General features: G+C 42.1%; 1 protein-coding gene across 1 annotated transcript in view; it reads right to left on the bottom strand.

Moving 5' to 3' along the window:
- Window positions 1-87: 87 nt before the first annotated feature.
- The window catches only part of LOC135095241 (keratin-associated protein 5-1-like), a 35,790-nt gene continuing 18,377 nt past the window's right edge, over window positions 88-17,500 (bottom strand). Inside the window, exons 3-5 of the mRNA XM_063996024.1 lie at window positions 14,954-15,017; window positions 848-1,066; window positions 88-402 (exon numbers count right to left, since the gene is read on the bottom strand). The gene's annotated coding sequence lies outside the window, so the exon portion shown is untranslated. The remainder of the gene's footprint in view (window positions 403-847; window positions 1,067-14,953; window positions 15,018-17,500) is intronic.

Raw genomic sequence — 17,500 nt, 5'->3', positions numbered from 1 at the left:
AAGAAAGAAGACAGAGGAGAGAGAAAGATAGAAAGATAAAGAAGAAATAAAGGAGAAGAGGAAGGAACAAAGGAAATAAATAAAAAATTCTCTCTCTCTCTATCTCTCTCTTTCTCTCTCTCTCTCTCTCTCTCTCTCTCTCTCTCTCTCTCTCTCTCTCTCTCTCTCTCTCTCTCTCTCTCTCTCTCTCTCTCTCTCTCTCTCTCTCTCTCTCTCTCTCTCTCTCTCTCTCTCTCTCTCTCTCTCTCTCTCTCTCTCTCTCTCTCTCTCTCTCTCTCTCTCATGCCTAGTACACCTGGTGAGTCCCCGTCAGAAACTTAAAAACATTTTCTGTTCCAGCGAGAGCTTGCGAAAGACTTCCCAACACGTGCGAGTGACTGGATGGTCTGGGAAGTACTCACCCTGGAAACACAGTGAGGGATTAATAAAAGGAAGGATTTTGGCATTTGTGTGTTAATTCATATTGGCTGTGGTGTGTGCAGGGAAGGACTGGGTAAATATAGGCACCAGAAGATGTGAGGAGTGTGTGCGAACTGAAGGCAGGAAGTGAAGGACTGGATATTAGATAGGAGAGTGATAGAGGTAAAAAAGGACTAGATATATAGACACAGGGAAGGACTGGATAAATATTAGAGGCGGCGACAGAGGCAGAGCGTACATTAATAAGGAAATATAAGTAAAATGAATGAGAGGATGAAATAGTGGAGAACAACTAAAATGAATGATATACAAGTGAAAACACACACAAACGACCCTAAAACACACACAGCCACCTGAAAACACTGCCAAACACCAAAAAAAAAAAAACGCCTAAACACACACACACACATACACACCCCAGGCCCACCTCAACCTAACTTAATCTTATATTCAGCATTCTTTTCCAACTCGGTCCAGAAATAATTTTCATTGCCGGTGACCAAGTCCTTAAGTTCGTTCCATTGGCAGGAAAAGTTTGAGCACAGTACCGTCCCACACCCTGCAGAAGCCATCATGAAATGCCCTGTACTGCTTGTCAATGCTTGTGTTCAGCCTGTAGTCCACCAGCAGGTACACTTACTCCTGCCTGTAGAAGAGAGACCCAATCAGATGTCAGTTCTTAGATACAAAAAGGGGGCATTTAATTTGAAGGGTGTGTTGAAAGCTCCCTCCTGCAAGAGTTCAAGTCATAGGAAAGAGGGAATACAAGGCAGGCATGAAGTTCCAGGGTTCGTCAGAGACATGGATAAATGATTGAAAATACTGGTTAACGCTTGCTGACTGAATTTTGCACATAAAAGTTGGTCGGCTGAAAAAAAAAAATCCTTACGTCATTTGTGTGCTATTAAACCAAGTAATAAAATATGAAAATTTTTTGCCACCATCATCAAGCAGAGAGCAAGAAAATGGCAAAATTAGGTAAATACTCTGTACATTATCTCGGGTCTGCGATGTACACTACCCCTGGAACGAATTTTTTTTTCCTCTATATGACCTTACTGTATCCATTCAAGTTATACAGTTAACATACCCGTATATAAATTCTGGTACACATGAAAGCAACACCCCGTGTTTTGATGCCAAATGTTAGCGGGGCACTGGTAAAGACTGTTGATATTGTGCGCCTCAACGTTTTCCCTACGGTGCCGCTGGTCTGTTTACATCCTGTCTCCCAATGTCCTCCCTGAGTCGTCGCTTTCTTCTCTGAACGTACAACCCGTCCTTTCACACCTTGGTTCTTCTTTCCTGACATGTTTGTACAACAACCACAACACATGTACAGACTAGGGTTTTACAGCACCACTACAAACTCGTATCTGTCGCCTCAGGTTTGTTGGGTGTTTTGGAGAAACCGGCGGGTCTGATATCGCTCAGTGTTCCTTTCATCACCGCGCGGTCTTGGCTGTCGTAATATCCTGTCAGTACAAATAATACTTGCTCGACTCTCTTAGGGGGTAAATTCGCAGTTTCAACCAATGCTTTCATCCTCTTTACCTTTCACTAAAGCTAGGAAGCACAGGAATCTGGTGGGATATTTTTGACATTCCAGAAAAAAGTTTAAGGATGACAAGCAGCATATTTCGAAAACGGGATTTTTCTACATGATCTTAACCCAACGTAACCAACCTAACCTAATCGGAAAGGGCTTCGTCTCTCTTGGACTCTCCCTTAAGGTCACTAACCTAACCTCCTAACCCACACACAAGGTAAACTGATGTAACGTAACATTTTGTCACCTCCTACATTGTCAGTCATCACTGCATACCAGCAGTAATTACTTAACGAAAAATACCAGAAGAATTTGAGGGAACTGGCGGTAAACTGCACTTCATATATTGACAGCCAGCACACGTCTCTCTTCCGTGTCCATGGTGAAACTGACGCACCACAGACAGTCCCGGGTGCTCCTTCCTCCTCTAAACACACGTGCCTACATGTGATTGGCTGTCAGATTTCCGTGTGACCTGATTCACAGCAGGTAACTCCACGTCATCACAAGTCTTAACACGTGTGTCAACGTCACGTCACCATCGCGCACGTGCACTGTTGATGACAAACATACGAACACACTCAGCATCCTACGAGAGACGACTACTGGTGGACTTGAGCTAGAATTGACTTGAATCTTTGACATTCTCATCTGAAGTTGTTATTAATTTCCGACAGGGTAAAATAAGGCTAGAAATGCTCCAAACAGTGAGATGTAGACCCTGCCAGGGGCTATACTTACCTACGGTGTATTGATTGAAAGTGCAATAATACCTTTTTGGGATTTGCCAGATAAAACATGAGTCCCTGTAGAAACCAGTGGAAAGTATTTCAAATTAATTATGTAACAGAAGACTAGAAATAGATATGAAATCACTGAGAGCCTTGTTGCGAGTATTTAGCTTATAATAACTGTTGTGTAGAATGTGCATCACTAGATTCCGTGGAAACTGTTACCATAAACACTTAGGATCAATGTTTTGTAGCTTTCAGGTGCAGTGCATCAAGATGTATCACGAGAGACGGTTTTAGAGTGTGCTTCTCCAGATAACTGAGGGAGCGTTGACCAGCCCCTGCATTAACACAGCCGGCGATCACCGCATCCATCCACCCACTCACCCTTCCACCTAACCATTCACTCACCCATCCACCTATCCATCAGCACAACATTTCACCCATACACAGAGCAATTAATCCACCCAACTGGCTATCTACCCAGTCCACCTTTCCATACATCCACCTACTCCCACATCCGTCCTTCAGCCGAAATAATAACCAGTTTAGATACAAGATGGGGATTACTAATAAGTCTGAATGGTGTGTGTGTGTGTGTGTGTGTGTGTGTGTGTGTGTGTGTGTTCACAGCCGAGTAATATTAGCCACTTTACTGCAGGTTTCAACAGCATTCTAGCATTTCGCCTCTCTTCTCTCCACTTCGTACATCAACAGTTAGACTTCCTGGCGTGTGATTATGACATAAAATTCAGTAACTGGCAAGACGCAAAGTTAAACTGGCAAGCTATGAAAATTTTGGCACGCCCTTACACCAATACGACTTTCCAAATACGAGAAAAGACCACTGGCAAAATAATAGCAACAAACTCTACAGTCACCCCTGCTACAGGTGAGTCGCGCACTTTCGCTCTTCTCTTCTCTCCTCATTCCATTATGGCTGAAAGTTATAGATTTTCTTTGTATTTCTTTTCACTCTTACTGAAAGACTAACACATACACACACACACATTCTCTTTCTCTCTCTCTCTCTCTCTCTCTCTCTCTCTCTGAACATCTTTCAGTGTAGCATCAACAAAAATAAAATAAGTAAATAAATGAAATAAGATAATAGATTAATAGATAAAATAAAAAAAATAAAAAACAAGGTCATTTTCTTCAATATCGTTTGCCTTTGATTTGTCTTGTAAAGGTAAAAACGCAAAAGAAAATAATAATGATAATCTTTTCTCTTTTTTCTTTCTTCTGCAGGCAGTCCAAGAGAAGTACGTGGATAAATGCAACAACGTATGTAATGCTGATGCAAGTCCCTTATAACTACCTTAGTCGTGTGTTCTCACCCCATCAGAACCTGAAGTTAGGGTGAGAAGTCTTCAGTGTGATTCCAGAAGACAATTGCGTTAAATATAATGGTTACAGTATGAAAGTGCAATTCATTCTGAAGCCATCGAGTAAGAAAGTCAAGAATCCCCTCGTTAAATACGGTGCTGTCAACTCTGGGGGAAGAGCAACGATAGCATTAAAAGATCTGCTGCCCTTTACGAACTACACCGTAACCGCCAACCCTGCCAACGACGTGGGCGCCGCCACCGACCTCTCCCTCACCAAAGAAACCTCCTTTATCGCAATTTCCCAATGTGAGACTCCGTACTTGTGCCTGTGTGAGACTTATGGTGGTGAAGGTGGCACGTGAGTCCACCATCACAACAACAACAACAACAACAACAACAACATAATCCTTTGTTCTTCTTTAGGGACAGTATTTATAAACTTTTTTTTAACCATTTCTTTGTACTTGGTCCCTCTCTTTAATACATTAAAAAACAATACTAATAGTAAAAGAAATCCTCACAAATGGGGGGTGGTAACACAAACCGCGCAACACACACACACACACACACACTTTCCTCATCGTCTCTCTCTCTCTCTCTCTCTCTATCTCTCTATCTCTCTCTCTCTCTCTCTCGCTCCGTAATAATGATATTTTTTTCCCTGCTCTCCTCAATCATTGTTTTTCTTTCCCAGGTTATGTGTCATTTGGGGAAATTAAAAAAGTAATCAGGTAACAGGTGCTTTAACTTGCAGAGCAACTTCAAGGACCTTCCCCAGCGACTGGAGGGTTCCAATTTTTTAGACTCGTCTCAGACCGGCTCATACGGACCCCACAGTTCTTATTGAGGTTGTTCTTGGCATTGCGCAATATTGCACCACACCTGCACGAAAATGCTGTGTCGCTGCTGCCCAGGCCTCACTACCCGTAATTACAGAACCATATTGTGAAACGTTTCGGCGTCTCAGCTCGACTCTTACTAGGTGTGACTGGCGATTGCTAAAGTGATTTTGATTCTAATGATAGTCTAACAAGAATTTTATACTACTGATGAACAAAACACCCATGAGAACCCGGCGCATTATCCCTGTGGCTTTTGAAAATAGTCTTTATGAGAAACCAAACGCATTTCAGAAAAGGGACCTTGACATGCCTGGCGGTGCAACATCTACAGGCTAAAGATCTGTGTTCAGAAACGCTTTGCTCTCTCACCACGACTATTCTCAAAAGCCACAGAGATGATTTGCTTGATTAAAAAAAGAGAGAGAATAAATAAATAGATAAAAATCGGCCTTAAAAACTCACGTAACTGCACCTATATACAGCCTTTTGAATGTAGCGGAGGTGTGGCGCAGAAGTGTTTCATGATATTGCCCTTAACTTCGCCTCTTCTCCCGCCGCAGTTTGCTCACCTGACTCCAGGCAAAAAGTACACGTTAGAAGTGAAGGAGTGCTTTACAACAGTGCACTGTGACATACTGACGACACTTGAAGAATGGACGGAACCAGAGAAGCCACGAGTGCTGGAAAAGACAGAACTCCAGACGACAACAGACACCACCATCACCATCCAGCTGCCCGTCCTGCAGAACCCTCCACGGTCTGTGTGACTGTGTGTGTGTATGAGAGTGTGTGTCAGAGAGAGAGAGAGAGAGAGAGAGAGAGAGAGAGAGAGAGAGAGAGAGAGAGAGAGAGAGAGAGAGAGAGAGAGAGAGAGAATATGTCTTATTTGCTCATATGAAGTTCTATTTGTACTATACGTATTTACTTGACTGTGTGTGTGTGTGTGTGTGTGTGTGTGTGTGTGTGTGTGTGCTGCGAAAAAGGCCAAAGTTCATGTGTTTATCCCGCCGGTCGTGCTCTAGTTGTACCCTAACCCACTCAGTGATTGGTTACTGGTGGCAGAATGCACTGGATATTGTTGAGGAAATACAGCGGCGGCGGCGACGAACATCACACGAAGAAGCAAGACACTGAAAAGAAAGCACTGGTAATGGTTCGCACAGGAAGGGAGTTGTTACTTTAAGAAGTTTAATTCAATGGACTTTTGAAATCAATTGTCTGGTCAAAGTCTGGTATCTCTTCCCGGCTTGCGTAGCAACAGGGGTAAGAATACAGCGAAGCAAAGAAGACTTATCAGATTCGTCAACCTCATTGGCGCGGCGTAATTATCTGGGATTTGTTTGAGCTGGCTTAAGACCTTACCATTATAGAATTAATTTTATCGTATTAAGGGCTCCCCATTCTCTGGAATTAGGTGAAAAATTCGCCTCTATAACCTGGCCAAGCAGGAGAAATTACGTTTATTCACGGGGTAAATTTATCATAGAAGTGGTCAACACAGTGACGCTGAGAGGGGGAAAAAGTAAGGACAAAAGGAAACTGAGGAGAGGAGGGGAAGGGGGAGGGGTTAGTCACATGATACTGAGACTGTCTGGTCATCCCCGCACATTACATGGGCCTTAGCCTAAAAAAAAAATAGAAATATACATAATTAATTTCCAGCACTACACCACTACCACCACCACCACCATGGCTGCCAGATGAAAGAAGAGGAGGGAGAGGAGGAGGAAGAAGAAGAAGAAGAGGAGGAGGAGGAGGAGGAGGAGGAGGAGGAGGAGAAGAGGTGCTCTGTGAAGACCAAACAGCATTTCAAAGCTCTTCCTGACTACCCAAAGCACATCAAACTGGACAAGCACAGGTTAGAGAGAGAGAGAGAGAGAGAGAGAGAGAGAGAGAGAGAGAGAGAGAGAGAGAGAGAGAGAGAGAGAGAGAGAGAGAGAGAGAGAGAGTGAGAGTTATAGGTATCTTGTTGTTATTCTTCTTGTTTTTCTTCTTCTTCTTCTTCTTCTTCTTCTTCTTCTTCTTCTTCTTCTTCTTCTTCTTCTTCTTCTTCTTCAATTTGAATTAGTAGTAGTGGTGGTGGTGGTGGTGGTGGTGGTGGTGGTGGTTGTTGTTGTTGTTGCTGTTGTTGTTATATTAAAAGTAGTAGTAGTAGTAGTAGTAGTAATGATAATAACAATAAAAATAATAATAGTAATAGTAATAGTATTGGTATATTTAAGGACACACACACACACACACACACACACACACACACACACACACACACACACACACACACACACACACACACACACACACACACACACACACACACACACACACACACACACACACATATATACATACACACTGCCCCCCTCTCCCCCTCTTCTCCCCCCCACAGGTTGGCCTCTCCCTCTCCACCACCACCACCACCATCACTGACTTTATATTAACAGATTTATATATTGAAGATATTTTTCCTTTTAGTTTTGAAGAAGAGGAGGAGGAAGAGGAAGAGGAAGGAGGAGGAGGAGGAGGAGGAGGGTTAGGTGTGGCCCTCCTTCCCCCTCCCACACCACTGCAGTCCCAGCCTCTGATTGGCCAGCCCTCAGCCAATCAGGAGAGAGACTTTATGGCCTTGCAGGTAAGTATGTTGTGGTACTGACCCCCACCTAGTCACCCTTGTCATGTCCCCTGTGCCACTTGAAGACCCCCACCAGACCCCCTCTTAGTCACCCTTGTCATGTCCAATGTACCAAAACACTAACTACTACTACTACTACTACAACTACTACTACTACTACTTCAGGTGGAGGAAGGCCGAAGGGAACTGGAGGAGGAGAGAAAGAGACACAGGCTGGAGGTTGAAAACATAAGGTCTAGATTTAGAATGATGACAACGACCACAGCCACCACCAGCACCTCCCCCACTAGCCTGCCTTTCTCTTCAAGTCCCAGCGAGGAGCACCCGCCCTCCTCCCCACCCTCCTCTCTCAGCAGATGGGAGGTGAGAGGGAGAGAAAGAGACAAAGAGAGAAAGAGGGAGAGGACACCCACAATTCACACTGGAAATGTTCTGTCTTACTCTAATGCCTCTCTTTAATTGCTCAGGGCCTGGACAGAATGAGAGAGGAACTGATGAAAGAGAGAGAGATAGAGATTGAAGAGAGAATTGCAAGTGTAAGAGAGGAAGAAAGGAGGAAATTAGATGACGAAAAACAGGTAAGACAGACAGAGAGAGGGAGAGAGAGAATGTAATGATTAAAAACAATGATTGGATGGTAATTGGTGCAAGAAAAGAACGACGTTTGTTGTGAAGGACAGGCAGGAGACGGGGGAAAGAAGCACACAGAGGAATGAAGAAAAACATGAACAAAACACAAGACAACAACAAATTCAACACCAGAACGACACAATACACAGACAGAAATACAAACCCAAGCTATCTACACATGAAAAACACATTTACACACCTGAAAACATAACACATTACACACTTACACATCTGAAAATGCCCAAAAACTGTGTCCCTCCTCTACCTGGCTGTTGCTCACACCTGCACCACCAACACTTGATTTGAATTAGTGTGGTGTGAGTAAACCATAGAAACTTTCAATCAAGTCATTACAGACACTGCCACACACACCCAGACACTGCCACACACACCCAGAAACTGCCACACACACCCAGACACTGCCACACACACCCAGACACAGCCACACACACCCAGACACTGCCACACACACCCAGACACTGCCACACACACCCAGACACTGCCACACACACCCAGACACTGCCACACACACCCAGACACTGCCACACACACTCAGACACTGCCACACACACCCACACACTGCCACACACACACCCAAACACTGCCACACACACCCAAACTTCAACCAGATGGCACCACTGCTATAACATCTATTTCTAAAGCTGAACTCTTTGCTCAAACCTTTGCTAAAAACTCTACCTTGGATGATTCTGGGCTTGTTCCTCCCTCTCCTCCACCTTCTGACTACTTCATGCCACGTATTAAAATTCTTCGCAATGATGTTTTCCATGCCCTCGCTGGCCTAAACCCTTGGAAGGCTTATGGACCTGATGGGGTCCCTCCTATTGTTCTCCGAAACTGTGCCTCCATGCTTGCACCTTGCTAGTCAAACTCTTTCAGCTCCGTCTGTCAACATCTACCTTTCCTTCTTGCTGGAAGTTTGCCTACATTCAACCTGTTTCTAAAAAGGGTGACCGCTCTAATCCCTCAAACTACCGTCCTATTGCTTTAATTTCCTGCCTATCTAAAGTTTTTGAATCCATCCTCAACAGGAAGATTCTTAAACATCTATCACTTCACAACCTTCTATCTGATCGCCAGTATGGGTTCCGTCAAGGCCGCTCTACTGGTGATCTTCTGGCTTTCCTTACTGAGTCTTGGTCATCCTCTTTTAGAGAATTTGGTGAAACTTTTGCTGTTGCCTTGGACATATCAAAAGCCTTTGATAGAGTCTGGCACAAAGCTTTGATTTCAAAACTACCCTCCTACGGTTTCTCCTACGGTTCCTCTCTGTAACTTCTTCTCAAATTTCCTTTCTGACCGTTCTATTGCTGCTGTGGTAGACGGTCACTGTTTTTCTCCTAAATCTATTAACAGTGGTGTTCCTCAGGGTTCTGTCCTGTCACCCACTCTCTTCTTATTATTCATTAATGATCTTCTAAACCAAACTTCTTGTCCTATCCACTCCTGTGCTGATGATACCACCCTGCACTTTTCCACGTCTTTTCATAGACGTCCAACCCTTTAGGAGGTAAACACATCACGCAAGGAAGCCACAGAACGCCTGACTTCTGATCTTTCTAAAATTTCTGATTGGGGCAGAGCAAACTTGGTATTGTTCAATGCCTCAAAAACTCAATTCCTCCATCTATCAACTCGACACAATCTTCCAGACAACTATCCCCTCTTCTTCAATGACACTCAACTGTCCCCCTCTTCTACACTGAACATCCTCGGTCTGTCCTTTACTTATAATCTGAACTGGAAACTTCACATCTCATCTCTAGCTAAAACAGCTTCTATGAAGTTAGGGGTTCTGAGACGTCTCCGCCAGGTTTTCTCACCCCCCAGCTGCTAACTCTGTACAAGGGCCTTATCCGTCCATGTATGGAGTATGCTTCACATGTCTGGGGGTTCCACTCATATTGTTCTTCTAGACAGGGTGGAGTCAAAAGCTTTTCGTCTCATCAACTCCTCTCCTCTAACTGACTGTCTTCAGCCCCTCTCTCACCGCCGCAATGTTGCATATCTAGCTGTCTTCTACCGCTATTTTCATGCCAACTGCTCTTTTGATCTTGCTAACTGCATGCCTCCCCCTTCCGCGGCCTCGCTGCACAAGACTTTCTTCTTTCTCTCACCCCTATTCTGTCCACCTCTCTAACGCAAGAGTTAACCAGTATTCTCAATCATTCATCCCTTTCTCTGGTAAACTCTGGAACTCCCTGCCTGCTTCTGTATTTCCACCTTCCTATGACTTGAATTCCTTCAAGAGGGAGGTTTCAAGACACTTATCCACCAATTTTTGACCACTGCTTTGACCCTTTTAAGGGACTGGCATTTCAGTGGGCATTTTTATTATTAGATTTTTGTTGCCCTTTTCCAGTATCCTTCCTATATAAAAAAAAAAATATATATATATATATATATATATATATATATATATATATATATATATATATATATATATATATATATATATATATATATATATATATATATATATATATATATATATATATATATATATATATATATATATATATATATATATATATATATATATATATATATATATATATATATATATATATATATATATATATATATATATATATATATATATATATATATATATATATATATATATATATATATATATATATATATATATATATATATATATATATATATATATATATATATATATATATATATATATATATATATATATATATATATATATATATATATATGAGAGAGAGAGAGAGAGAGAGAGAGAGAGAGAGACCATAAGAAAATGAGAATTTATCAGAAATCCCAGAAATTGTTAGTGTTTTAATTTTTCATGTTTCTATGGCAGGAATCGTTTAGTTGGGCAAGTCTTTCACCAACTAGATCATTTTTTTCGGTTTCTTTTGTGCATTAGGAGTGATGAAATTGGTTCAGTCATATTCCAGTTAATTTTTTCAGTATTACGAATTGTTCAGGTGGTCGAATGTTCCAGCTATCGGTTTACTCCAGCCATCCTCACTGAGCAGATATGAAAACAAGAGCCGCTGAGAGGTTTGAACTATTCGTCTGCTGCTTTTAGTGTTTGCGGTGCTGCTCCAAGTTGTTCTCTTCGCTTATTCCAAGGCCATCAGTCGTGGCAAGAACCAGTAAGATCATACAACTTCAGGCATTTAAGTACTTCAACAACTCGATTACTCTTTTTACTGGCAGTGGTAGTGTTCCAGAGAGAGAGAGAGAGAGAGAGAGAGAGAGAGAGAGAGAGAGAGAGAGAGAGAGAGAGAGAGAGAGAGAAAGAATTATTATTATTATTATTATTATTATTATTATTATTATTATTATTGTTATTATTATTATTTAATAGAAAAAAAAGTAGATTTGTTGTTTACATGAATACATTAAAAAAAAAACTTTAATTATTTAATAGAAATTAAAAAAAATACGTAGATTTGTTGTTTACATGAATACATTAAAAAAAAACTATTTATTTAATAGAAATAAAAAAAAATACGTAGATTTGTTGTTTACATTAATACATAAAAAAAACTTTAATTATTTAATAGAAATAAAAGAAAATACGTAGATTTGTTGTTTACATGAATACATTAAAAAAAAACTTTACTTACCCTATTTTATAATACACATTTCATACAAAAAACAGACCATTGTGTTCACCTGCACCACGACACACTACCAAGCATGAGAAGCCAAAACTAAAATAAATAAATAAATAAATAAATAAATAAATAACTGCTGATGTTAAAATATTTCATTCAAAAACTCGATAACTGTTCTTGATGTCAGTGGCGTTTGAAAAAATATATATTTCTCTTACGCCACAACATTCTATTAAAGTCGAAGGCAGGAACCACAACAGTAAAAACTGACTGTAGACATGAGAACAACTCCAAGAACTCGAATACTTCTTTTAATGTCAGTAGTGTTTGAAGAATGCATGCTTCACCTCCACAGCCACATTTCATTAACCTCGCAGGGGAAAAAAAAGACAATTTCTGGAACTCATTACTCTTTTTGTCATTAGCGACTAAGAAAATAATCGACGACACTTACACTGCGTCCTATCAAGGTTGGTGGAGAAGCCATTGGACTAAAGAAAACCAAGAGTCCACTTCATTACACCTCTCCAGTCAGTGATACCTTTGGAAATTCTCAACTTTTCACCACAAAACGTTCCATCAAGGTCGGTGGAGAAGCCTGTGTTATTTATATACCTGTGTGTGTGTGTGTATGTGTGTGTGTGTGTGTGTGTGTGTGTGTGTGTGTGTGTGTGTGTGTGTGTGTGTAGGGGGAGGAGGTTGATGGTCTCTGTCTGTCTGCATGCCTGTTTGTATGTATGGTTGTCTGTCTGTCTGCCCGTCTGCTTCCCCTGTCCCCTCACTCTCTCTCTCTCTCTCTCTCTCTCTCTCTCTCTCTCTCTCTCTCTCTCTCTCTCTCTCTCTCTCTCTCTCTCTCTCTCTCTCTCTCTCTCTCTCTCTCTCTCTCTCTCTCTCTCTCTCACACACACACACACACACACTTTTCCACTCCGCTTCGCCTACAACGAAACATCCCCACACACCGGAGGAACTGCACACACAAGCAAAAATGGAACCAATTAATACAATATTTTATATGAGAGGAAAACAAGTACATCACAAACTGACGCACATACTCAAGGACGCCACGTACATAAACACAACTCCAGCAGAAGAAAATGAACATCGCCTCTTCAGGAAACCAGTAAACACATTTCGAAAAGCCTTACCTGATCCAATATATGAATAATACAACTGTTGTACTATTATTTTAGAAAACTAAATGAACTGAAACACCTGTGACGCAGACAAGACGGCATTTCTGTCATATTTCATTCTCATACTTCTGTCACTGTTCTTCACCCAACCTCTACTACTTCTTCTTTCAACCCCACTGTCTATCCCTCATTATCTGATTTGATCCCTCTTGTCTCACCAGCCACGCACATACATCAATAGCCTAAACAGGTGTGTAGAAGCCTTACAAAGGACTCCACCACCACTTCCTCCTCCACGCTTAACCCACATGGCATCTGTGTGGAGCAATTACTGAAGGGAAGAAAGAAGGTGAGAAGCGAAATAATGCAGAGCTGAAGGAGGGAAGTGGAGCAGAAGGTGGAAGAGGTGTAGTGGGTGCAGAGAGAACAGAATGCAAGATATGAGCGCACAAGAGGAAAGAACGAGGGGGAAGAAGAGGGGAAAGAAGGGAAGAGTGAGAGTGGTAGAGGGTAATAGGAGGAAGGAGTGTAAAGCAAGGAAAGGAGTAAAAGAATTTAGAGGAAAGAAGAGAGGAAGGAGGGAATAAGGTGAAAAAGAGGGAATATGTAGTGTGAGACTGGGCAAGAGAAACGAATGAAAGGGTGCAAGAGAGAGAAAGATGCAGGAGAAAGGAAGGAAAGCGAAGGAGTGTGGAGGAGGGAAGGAAGGCGCGAATGTGGAGAGGAAAACAAGAATGAATGAATGTAAGGAAAAGGAAGGAAGGAATTGCAGTGAAGAAAGAAAGAAAGAATGAAAGAAGAAGAGGGAAGGAGAGAATCGATGAGAGAAAGGAAAATAATGAATAACAATGGATGTGTAAAAGGGAAAGAGGCATTGAGTGGAAGCGAAAACGTGTTGATTATGAAAAGGAAGAAGGAAATGAATGATAGTGAATGAAAAAGGGGGAAAAAAGGGGAGAATCCACGTGAATAAATTGGGCAGAAGGAAGGAGTAAGTGGAAAATGGAAGAAGAGGAAGTAGTAGGAAAAAGAAGAGATGAAAACAAAACAAAAAAGCACAGTAGCGATTTGTTACGAAAGAGGAAATACGAAGGAGGAAATAAAGTAGAGGAAAAACTATATAAATCCGATCACAATTCAGATTTAATTTCCTGCACGAGTTTGTTTTGTACTTTGTGTTGTGATGGTGGTGGTGGTGGTGGTACAGGTGTTAACGGCTGTGGTTGTGTTGCTGTTGTGTTGGGGCTGTGGTGGTGGTGAACCAGATGGTGTGGAGCTGGGGTTGTTGTTGTTGTTGTTGTTGCTGTTATCGATTTTTATATTGTTTTACAGAGAGAGAGAGAGAGAGAGAGAGAGAGAGAGAGAGAGAGAGAGAGAGAGAGAGAGAGAGAGAGAGAGAGAGAGAGAGAGAGAGAGAGAGAGAGAGAGAGAGAGAGAGAGAATGTTAAAGGAAACCTGGTGTGTCGTGGCGTTGACCACACTGAAAGGCAGGCATCTACTCGTAACTAGGAGTAGCCGGAGATGATAGGAAGACGTACCACGTAACAAGGAACATAATATACCATTTTGTCTCAATCCTTATTTATATTTCCAGTTCACATTACCCACATCAGTGCACTACACATTCTAGATCCAATGGGCATATTTGTTGCTCCAGTCCGGCACTACAACCAGACTTGTAATTAGAACCAGTGGAGTTGGCACCCCACTTTCCACACGATCAGCTACACTGCCCTCACGTTGACACCACTCGGCCCTACTCGTCCACCTGGCAACCTAACGCCGTTGGCTGCTAACTCCTGCAACCATACACCAACATAACTATTCTTACACAACCCTCACTATGCATCGCCCGATAATGGACAGTTGTTACCTAGCCCAACAATCACAATTCACTTTGTTCTCCCCGATAAGGAACATTATTTATAGAACCCGTTAAACACACACTTAACACTTAAGTGTAGTTATCAATGCCTCTGAATAACACCTTATCCAATTGTGTGCAATAGAAAACACAGTGAAAACAATTACTAGGAAAGAAAAGAGTAAGTGTACTCACCTCAAGAGTGCAGGTGTGTAGACTCTGGGAGACGGGAGGAAGCAAGGAGTGAGGCGGGAGGTGCCTGTGGGGAGAGACACACTGTGCTTCATGCTCTTACATTTATACTCCACAAGCACAAGTCTGTACCTGTGTACATCTATCTATTTGTATCTATCTGTATAAACACACACACACACAGAGAGAGAGAGAGAGAGAGAGAGAGAGAGAGAGAGAGAGAGAGAGAGAGAGAGAGAGAGAGAGAGAGAGAGAGAGAGAGAGAGAGAGAGAGAGAGAGAGAGAGAGAGAGAGAGAGAGAGAGAGAGAGAGAGATCCAAAAATGTACTCCTTGTTTGACTCGCTATAATTAACTGAATTTTTTTTTTTTCAGAAGCAGTTGGCCAAAATAATAATGTCAGAAGTAAGACAAAGCTTTGAAGAAAGAACATCTGTCATAAAGTGTTACTGGAGGCACAAAAATGTCAAAGAAGTGCAAAGACAATTCAGAAGACATTTTGACAGGGATCCACCAAGGTGACGCACCATTGCTCGCATCACAGCTAAGTTTGTACCAGATGGAACTGTTCACGACCTCCATAAGCAAGCGTGTGTAGTAGTAGTAGTAGTAGTAGTAGTAGTAGTAGTGGTTGTAGTGGTATTAGTGGTGGTAGTAATACTAGTGGTAGCAGTAATAGAAGTAAGGAGAGTAGAAGCCTTTGTGAGAGGAAAAAAGTAGTAGTAGCAGTAATAGTAGTAGTAGTGGTAGAGGTAATATTTGCGATTTGTTACTACTACTACTACTGCTACTACTACTACTATTACTACTACTACTGCTACTACTACAACTACTACTACTACTACTACTACTACTACCTCTAACACTATTACTACTACTGCTGCTAATAATACTATGTGAATATTAATAGTAATGCCTTAAAAAATGTTGCAAAAACAGCTGCAGTAGTAGTATTTATATTAGTAATAGCAGTAGTAATGATAGTGGTAATAATAGTAGTAGTAGAAGTTTTTGTTGTTATATTGTTACTATAATTGTTATCAATATCACACACACACAGTAGTAGTAGTAGTAGTAGTAATAATAGTTATAGTAGTAGTAAGAGTAGAAGCAATAGTAGTTTTAATAATTTAGTATAATTTAATTATTTGATTAATTTTATTTATTTATTTATCTATTTCATTTTATTTATCTATTTATTTATTTATTTTTATTTTTTTGGTAGATATATGGTGTTTTTTGTGGATATGAGTGTGTTCGTTGGTTGAACAAGTCCCTGTATATCAAGTATACCTTTGTGTGTCGCTCAAGTACCGAACGGCCTGGAAACACTGAGCCAAAGGGACGCCGCTCAGTCTGCAGCCAGTGTGGCGGCGTATCTTGTGTGGTGCGCGTGTGTATCGCATTGTGTTCCTCCTCAAAGACTTAGTGGTGGTCAAGATAACCAGGATTGGCCAAGCCCTCCCTGAAGTGTGCTACCAGTAGTGTACCAGGTGTGTTGAGTAGCCGCCAGGTGTACAGCCATACGTGTGTTGTGTACATGTGCATGTTGTGTACGGAAAGACCTCCTGCTGGTGTTTTGTTAGTCCCATCATGCCTCTGGCCCGGGAAACTACACTTGCCCCTCTTCTCAGAGACGCCATCTTGTTGTGTCAGTCCGAGACGCCTCCTTCCCCCCACCTCTCTCCCCACCACCCGCCAGCCACTCCTTCTCACTTCCGCCAGCATTTCTGGCCGCCCAATAGCCAGCAGCCCCTTCACGGCCACTACCTGCCAGCACACCTTCCTGTCCTTATCTCCTCCCACTCCCTCCCCCCTACCCTCAACCCACTCCTTCCTAAGCCCATTTCGCCACCCACTCCTGCAAGGCCCCTACCAGCAACCCACTCCTTCCATCTCCCAGCCTGCCAGCCGCCCCTTCCCGCCCCCCACCCACCATCCACTCCTTCCGGCCCCCACCCGCCTCACGCTCCTTTCCCCTTTCCGCCGCCTACACACGAGGTGCTCTCCTCGCTCCCTCCCCCCACTCATGACGTCACGGACAGCGGTGACAGTGACTAGCTGGTGTGAACCGCACCTCACACCCGCTCTACCTAAATACTGCTACTACTACTGCTACTGCTGCTACCACTGCTGTTACTATTACTACTGTTACTCCTACTGCTACTATTACTACTACTACAATTACTAGTGCTACTAGAATTCTATTACTACTATTACTGCTACTGCTGCCACTACTGGCGCTACTACTACTGCTGCTACTACTACTACTACTACTACTACTGCTACTACTATTACAACTACTACAATTCTGTTACTACTACTACTGCTGCTACTACTACTACTACTACTACTGCTACTACTATTACAACTACTACAATTCTGTTACTACTACTACTACTACTACTACTACTACTACTACTACTACTACTACTACTACTACTACTACTACTACTGCTACTACTACTACTCGTTCTACTTCTACTACTGCTACTAATACTGATATTAGCTCTACTACTACTACTACTACTACTACTACTACTACTATTATT

Source organism: Scylla paramamosain, chromosome 48 (genome assembly GCF_035594125.1).
Source record: "Scylla paramamosain isolate STU-SP2022 chromosome 48, ASM3559412v1, whole genome shotgun sequence".
NCBI classification, from domain to species: Eukaryota; Metazoa; Arthropoda; class Malacostraca; order Decapoda; family Portunidae; genus Scylla; species Scylla paramamosain.
Note: the sequence above shows the minus strand (reverse complement) of the source record. Positions and strands in the feature narration are given on the sequence as shown.